The 7,767-nt window shown below is 39.8% G+C and overlaps 1 pseudogene; it reads right to left on the bottom strand.

Moving 5' to 3' along the window:
* Positions 1–212: 212 nt before the first annotated feature.
* LOC124245046 (serpin B3-like) lies at positions 213–7,199 on the bottom strand (annotated as a pseudogene).
* Between the last annotated feature and the right edge of the window lie 568 nt (positions 7,200–7,767).

The following is a 7,767-nucleotide window of genomic DNA, read 5'->3' as shown; positions in this document are numbered from 1 at the left end:
TAGACTTTTAAGGTCCAAGATATCACATAAATTCAAATAAATGTGGGTGTCTATGTTAATAAGTTTGATTAGAAGATATAATATTTGAAATAACAGATATTTCAAGATGATATTTAAAATTTCGGAGAAGATAGAGTGTTGAAATATCTTTTTATCTTACCTTGAACATTTTGTCTAAGGGGAATTATCATGGAGAAATAAAGTGGGTTTACATGTGTTTATAGAAAGAGAGAGATAGTCAGTCACGCTATTTCAACCATTACATTCTTAGTGATGACTATGAGACTGGAAAAGACAAACAATTAAAGTGAACCAGTTTTTTCCAGCAATCAAGGTACTAGAAGAACTGTGAACCTCCCCCTAAATTAGCGGCAGGCTCATCGCATCTACGTGGAAGAGACTCTGCCCAAGAAGAGGATACTGTTGGTCTTATTGTGCTTGATGAAGAACAGGAAAGGGTGATCACAACGGAAACTGTAAGGTAGTGGTGACGTTGTTCTAAAATCTACGCCAGTACTGCCTGTGGCCTCTGTGCCCTCCTCATTCACCTCCACAAAGGACTTGTGTAGGACTTTAGACACCACAAGACCCTGGCTCTTGGTCATGCTTGAGAAATTGGCATCCTGTGGACTGAAGGCATCCAGCATCCCCAGGGATATCATTGTGTCCTTGAGGTCATAGCTCTCTTCCAGTTTGAATCGAGGTAAATGTAAATCCACTAGGCTCTCTCTCATATTCTGTGAGCTTGTCCACTCTATTAGTTTCTCAGAGGTGAGTTTATCTTCAAGCTATAAAAAAGGAAAAAAGGAATAACTGACATGAGTCTCAGTGGACATCGAACACAACTTTAACATTTGATTGAATCATGTGGGAAACCTTCAATTAATAGTAAATGTAAGTGCAGAAGATTCAATTCATGAGATTTTATTGAGGCGGCAAAAATAGTCATGAACAGATATTATACAATCAAATGAATGTACTTATATATTTATGACTGTGCTATTTTTCTGCATATATGTACACATAAATATATAGGCACAGATGTATAGAAATGTATGCATCTATATATACACAACTACAGAATCATTAAATAAAGTTATCTTGTAAGAGATGAAGTATATATCTCCATTTGTTATGCTCCTTGCCTACAGAACGCTCCATTTGCAAATAGACTTCTCTTGTTAATGTGTCTGTGTACATAATTTTTTACATAGTGCAATTCTAGCATAAGTTGTATTTTTATTCCTTTTTCTTGCTTGACCTATTTGTAAACTTTTCCCATATAGATACATATTCCTCTAATCAAGTTTAAATTGCTACATAGTGCTAGTATTAAATTAGTATTCAATGTTTATATCTTTACTTAATTAATATTTTTTAAGCATTCACTGTATGCCAGTCCCTAAACAAAACTATTGGTAACACAAAGATGCAGCATTGTCCTTTGTTTTCAATTTTTCATTATTTTGAACCATTTATGTCCAAAAGCTTTTGCCTTGTTTACATTAGTCAGCTTAGGGTCAAATCCCAGGACTGGGGTTCTTGATGTCATTGATAATAAGGATTGCTGAGCTGGAGTACGAGTATTGTAATGGTCCCTCACATACATTGCCATGTTACTTTCCCTGAGGATCTCCAATTTCCAGGGTTACCACAATATATATTTTGAGTGTGATAAGTTCATTGCAACTTCAGCATCATCATCAACTATTATAATAATTGCTGATGGTCATTGCTGGGATGTCCTTAACATGCCAGATATGGTTATTGGTACTTTTACATATTAACTTTAACTATTATAACAATGCTAAGGAGAATATTCTATGCTTCTTTTTTGTTTTGTTTTTTTACTCCCAGAAATGATGGTCTGAATGATTTTTGAAATCGTCTTCACAGAATACTGCTCAATTGAAAAGTAGCCATCAAGATAAATCTATTTGTCCCCTCTCCCTTTGTTGTTTTAATCTTTTTGTTTAGTTTATGGGTGAGCTTGAAAATATATCCGTGTGTCACCTATATAAGAGTGTTAATTTCCTTATCCTCAAATGAACACTGGAATATATCAGAGGTTCTTATGGCTGCAAAATATAATGTGTGTGCCTGGGTTTATTTTTTTTCTGAAGTCATATTTCATAGCTTTATCAGAATATTAATGGGACCTGTGATGTTATGATTTTCTATATATTCTTCCATATCACACTGTGATACTTAGGATAGTTGTTTTTTGAAAAGTGACATGTTCCAGGTTCTCCTTAACAAGTCTCTTTTAGGCTATATGCAGAGAAGAAATGAGGTACTCTGTAGTTGAGCTCTGCCAGCCACCGCCTGTGAGTACTGCTTCCATGAAGAGTCCATACAAGTGTTGTGCTACTGGGAAACTGGGCAAAAGGAGGAAGAAACGGAGGTACAAGATTTTACCTTTTTCAGACCATCCACTTCATTAGGCAGCAGCAACATCATGCTTAGATCTTTGCCTGTGTATGGCATTTCCAGGATCTTGGCTTGCATGTCCTCCAGTTCAGTGAAGTTAAAGGAACTGGTTTGTTTCATCATCTGCACGGATTTGCTGGTATCCTGCAGTAGTTAATGTGGCAAAGAAATGCCAAGTGAGGCATAAGTCAAACCAACATAATACTGTTGAGATACCAAACACATCCTCTTTCCAAGAGATCGTCTGGAAAATTTGTGAACTAGAGGAATAATTTCTTCAGGTATTCCTGACTAAAGAAGTCCAAAAAAACGAAACAGGAAAATACAGCCATGAAAACTTTTATTTTCTACCTGCAGCTGTACATTCTATCAGATGTGAGTTTAAATTTAACATTCCATGTATAACTACACCATTATCATAAATGCATCATAGACATTACCTTGTTCAGCCAAAATTTTTCCTCCACAGTTCTTTTTTTTATCAAATTTCTTGTCCCACTGCCCTTTGAAATACACTGCATTCACCAGAACCAGAATGGTGGACCCAAGGGAGCCCTCAGGAAAGAGATCCTTGATTTTTCCTGCAAAAGGAAGAAGAACAAAAGTATGTCATGAAAGTACAAGTGGTTGGTCTGGAAGATGCTTTGAAAGTTACTATAATCCTTAATTATTCACACAAGTCAGTTCGTTACAGACTGCATGACCAACGGTTCGCGAGGTGCAGCTTTCCTCATGCCACCAGATTGATTGAGTTACCCCTGATGGGGATGGCCCTTCTCTTAACTGGAAAGGTGTTCAGAGTATCTGTCTGTGGAGAACTTTAGTCTTTTAACACTGAATATTGATAAATGGATTTCAGCTACTCTTTGAAGAAATCCATTCCCTCCCCCTCCCTTCCCCAATTCCTTCCATACTTCCAGTCATCCTCCCTCCCTCCCTTCCTTCCTTTCTGGTCTTTTAACTTTGGGCTCTCTGCTCAGAGGAATTAGGACTTGATTATTCTTTAGGACAAGCGGCATGAAGTCTATTATCTGAAACACATGCTCTGTGCTGCTAGACCCCACTCCCTGGGGTGTCTTCCTCTTCCTCTCCGCTTTGAATAGCTATAGGTTTGGCCTCTAACGGGAGTGGGAGGAAGGATTAGGCTTCATAGGATGGAGACTTTGTCAAGCTCTCTGCCCTGGACGGGGAAGACAGCTGGGATAGTCCCTGCAGGATGTGGGGTTGGAGAAATGGGCAGGCAGCTCCAGCTGCAGGTGGCAAGGAGGGGAGTTTACAAGAGCGCTGCTTGTTTGCCAGTTAAGAAAGGAGATGGGAACCCTTTCTAATGTTTCTCTTAGGGAACCATATACAGAAGTTAAGACTCTGATTTAAAGTAAAGGAGGTGAACCCACGATGGTGTCTGAGCAAGACTTGGGGTCCACAAAGATCCTCTCATCCATGGCCATAAGCAAACAGAAATCTCCAGCTGTGTTTCCACATAGCTGCTCCTCTGACCCCTCCTGGGTTCCCCCTGTTTCTCTCCACATTGACTTGGAACACTCTACCCTCTGCAGCGCCCTCTTCTGTCCTCTCTGCAACCTCATCTCATTTCCCTCTCCCAGCACACCAGCAGTGTCAAACACAGGGTTCACACACAGCAAGGACACAATGTGTTTCTTTATGGGTGGCATCCCATAATCTACCATTCGTTTGGCTTTCCACCCAGGAATTAATCTTCTTGCGACTTTCTTCTGCAGCATTTGTAAAATCAGCAGATTCCACACCAGCAAGGTAAAATTTCCTAACATTATCCATGTATTCCTTTGACATGGGAAGGGAGAAAGGAGGTATTAAGAGTTATTTATTACTATGTATTCCTAAGTTAATTATCTTCAATCTTGACAAAATATAACACAGGGATCCAGACCCTGAAGAAATCTACTTTTTTCCTCCCATGTATTTTAAGACTGGTGCCTGTGGGTAACGTGTAAGGGAAGTACAGGCTGGCACAAGATTGAGGTCTCTGAAAAGCAATGCCATCTGACAAAGGCAGGAGCAGAAGGGGCTGTGGGTTGCAAACTGCAAAGCTTGTTGCTCCGAAGGAGATGGTGTGCTTCTGGGACTCCTCTCCAGTTATATCCACCTTTAAGGTTCTCCTCTTGGCTTCTATCTTCCGTGCTGGGCATTCAGTATTCCCTGGTGCTTCCCTAGCTTTCCTCAAAGACTCATCAAGCCTGCTCATCCCATTAGTATCCCATCAACCATATATTTCCTGGGTCGTTGCCCACCAAATTTTATACTATGCAACTGAATGGTGAAATGATTAGGGGCACTCATGACTTTGCTACTGAACCTGCTCATTGGTTATAAAGTCATCGCTAAACCCACACTTTCTTGGTGGATCATCAGGCTCTTGGACACTCCTTCGGCTATAGTTGTGGCAAGGGAGTCTTGCACCCTGGGTAAATGCTCCCCATAGGGGTCAGCCAGGCTCATCTGCTCACTCTCCTGCATCTGGTCATTGGGAGACAAAGGACCTAGGATGCAGATTAAAGGTGTGGCAGGCCAGTGAAACTTACCTGAAGAAACTGAAATTTCTTTTCTCCATAGAGCCTGTTGGCGATGCTCAGCTCACAGGCATCAGTGGGTTTCGTTAATTCAGTCAGAAGCTTTTGAAATTGGTCACGCACATTTCTGAACTTTTCAACCTTCAAACACCAAAAAGTGAGCTCATTACATTCTCTGTCAATGTAAATGCTAAATCCACATAAATCTGTTAGATCCATACCTGAAGTTTGGTAGCACCACAGATGACGTTTGTCATTGTTCCTTGATATTGTTGTATTTTACATCAAATAGTTTTCAGAAGTTTTACCTTCAATCTCTTCCAGGAAATTCTTTGCTCATGTTCTAAACAATCTGGTCTTTTCTCTTTGAACTACAGATGCAACACCATTCCACCACAAGATTGTCTTCTAATTGTTACAGATAATTAGGTTAAGCTTCCCAGCCAAACTTTTAAGGTCCTTAAAGGCTAGAACCATTTTCACTTTAACAGCCATCAATGGTATGAGAACGTTGAATTTGTGTATTTCAGTGATGTTGCGACGTGAAGCCCTGTGCACTCCTAGGTGGTATTATTTGTGAGACCTGTTGGCTGTGATCTATGTCTCTTCCTCATGATGGTCATACTCCAAGTGTAGGAACACTGTGTGCCTGGTAGACTGCTGAGGCTTTACATCAGTATCTTTAAGCCTTTAATCCAATTCAGATGGCAACAAGGAAGCTCAGAGAATTAAATTACCTCTCCAAAGTGACACCAGATAGCGGAGCCAATTTTTCAACCTGGGTCTGTCTGAATCTAGAACCTTCCACTTGCTAGCTAAACACTAAGGACTATTAAGCCTTTAAACTATATAGGTCATGCAATTATTTTGCCAAATATACTTGGATAAATACTTATTTCTGTTAATTGCATCTGTGAGAATTAAAATTCCATTACTTTATCAACATAATTGGGATAACTATATATTGTTATACCATAATAGTCATAGATAACATTTGTCAGGGTTTCCACTAATCCAGGCACTGTTGTAATGTTTGCGTGTATTTGCATGTATTGAGGCTGATCTTTCATTACTGCCAGTTTAGTGGTATGAGGTCAGTGTGCCTCAGAGCAGTTGTGCCTGCCCACGTTCCCCATTTGTGAATAGCAGAGGAGGAATTTAAAGCTAGTTTTTTAGTTCCAAAAGCCATGCTGTTAAGCACAACACCGATCTCCTCTCAGGAAACAAGAATATGAAATTAATAAGTATGTAATATGAAATCAGGAACAACTCTGCTTGTCTAGTGTAATTTGCCCATAATTTCCACTCAAAATGGAATTTTCATTGAAATTCCCAGTTTAAACTCTGACCCTCTTGGATATATGATTCTCCTTCTAGACCCAAATGCTCTGTCACTCACGTGAGCTGTTGTTGGTCTTCCTCTTTTGTTGTCAGTGCCTTCTTTATTAAAGTGAAGGACCTGGAAGAGACAGGAAGTGGGAGAAGAAAACTCTGCTCAAATATTTGTGTTTTCAGAGGAATGAAACAGGGAAAATAAAGAAAAAAGAAAGAAAGAAAGAGACCCAACAAACAAAATATCCTCCCGATATTCCAAAATAAAAAACCAATAAAGAAATAAAGGAAAAATAATAAAGAAAACTTCAGTGTAAGCATTTGCTACTTGAAAAACTACGGCAAAGCTGGTTGATCACCAGCCACTTCAAAGAATGCTGATTCATTATTCATTCATGGCTGAGGAATCATGTGAAGATGTTTCCCATGCATGTAAGTCAGTGCATCACTTCTGCTAGTGCTCTGGCATTTAAGCCTCACCTCTGGTTGTTGGGCAATTGTAGCAGTTCATCACAGCTCCCAAAGGAAATCTAGGCATGGGAAGAGATGGGGCAGAGCACTGGAGGAGGGCACATGCCTCCCACAGCCAAGTGCTCACTCAGTCATGGAAATGCTTGCTCAGCCTCTTGTGCTATCCTTGGGGCCAACCAGATCTGTGAGCATCTGCCCAAAAGTCAACAGAGAAATCAATCTAAACTGGCGAACCAGGGAACTGACACCTACGTTGCCAGTTTGGAGCGCAGTGTTTCCTTGGGCCCCTAAGTACGTCATGGCTAACGCTGATGTGATGCTGAGAGGGGAATAGAAGATGTTGTCTTTCTTTGACTTTTTAAACTGTTGGAACAGATCAAGTGCAAAGTGGGTGTTTGCTTCACTGAGTGAATTCATGGTGGCCTTAGTGTGATCTGGAACTCCTGCAGAAGCATCAGGTTCATTGGATAATGAGTTTACTGAAGGGAAGATTAGCCTGTAATAAAATTTGCTTAGAAGAAATGACATATTTGGGTTGTGGGATTCTGGAAGCTAAAGTTTTTCATCTATTTATTTTTCAATACTTTTTCAGTGTACATATATAAATTATATAATTAGAAGATTATCAAAATTACCATAGAAATAAACTTTTGTGAAAAATTAATGGAACATATTTATATTTCTTTCCTCACCAGCTGTCCCAGTTGTGGGTAGGAAATGTTTTATAACAGATAACAAGACCATGATCCATGTGCATCACATCCAGCCAGCTCCTGTGAGCCACTTCTCTGCCTTTTCTTTCGAGGCTTCATGGGTGCCACACACCCTCCCCTCCACCACACATGCTCCTAAGGAAGCATTTGCTTCATCAGAAGTAAGTACATTAGCTAAAGGACAAATCAGATGAAGAAGGTGTTTCAATTTTGCCCTGGCGGAATAATTAAAATATAATCAAACAGAATGAATAGATGCAGGATATAAAAGA

Source organism: Equus quagga, chromosome 9, assembly GCF_021613505.1.
Source record: "Equus quagga isolate Etosha38 chromosome 9, UCLA_HA_Equagga_1.0, whole genome shotgun sequence".
Lineage (NCBI taxonomy): Eukaryota > Metazoa > Chordata > Mammalia > Perissodactyla > Equidae > Equus > Equus quagga.
The sequence above is the reverse complement of the archived record's forward strand: the minus strand, read 5'-3'. Positions and strand labels throughout refer to the sequence as shown.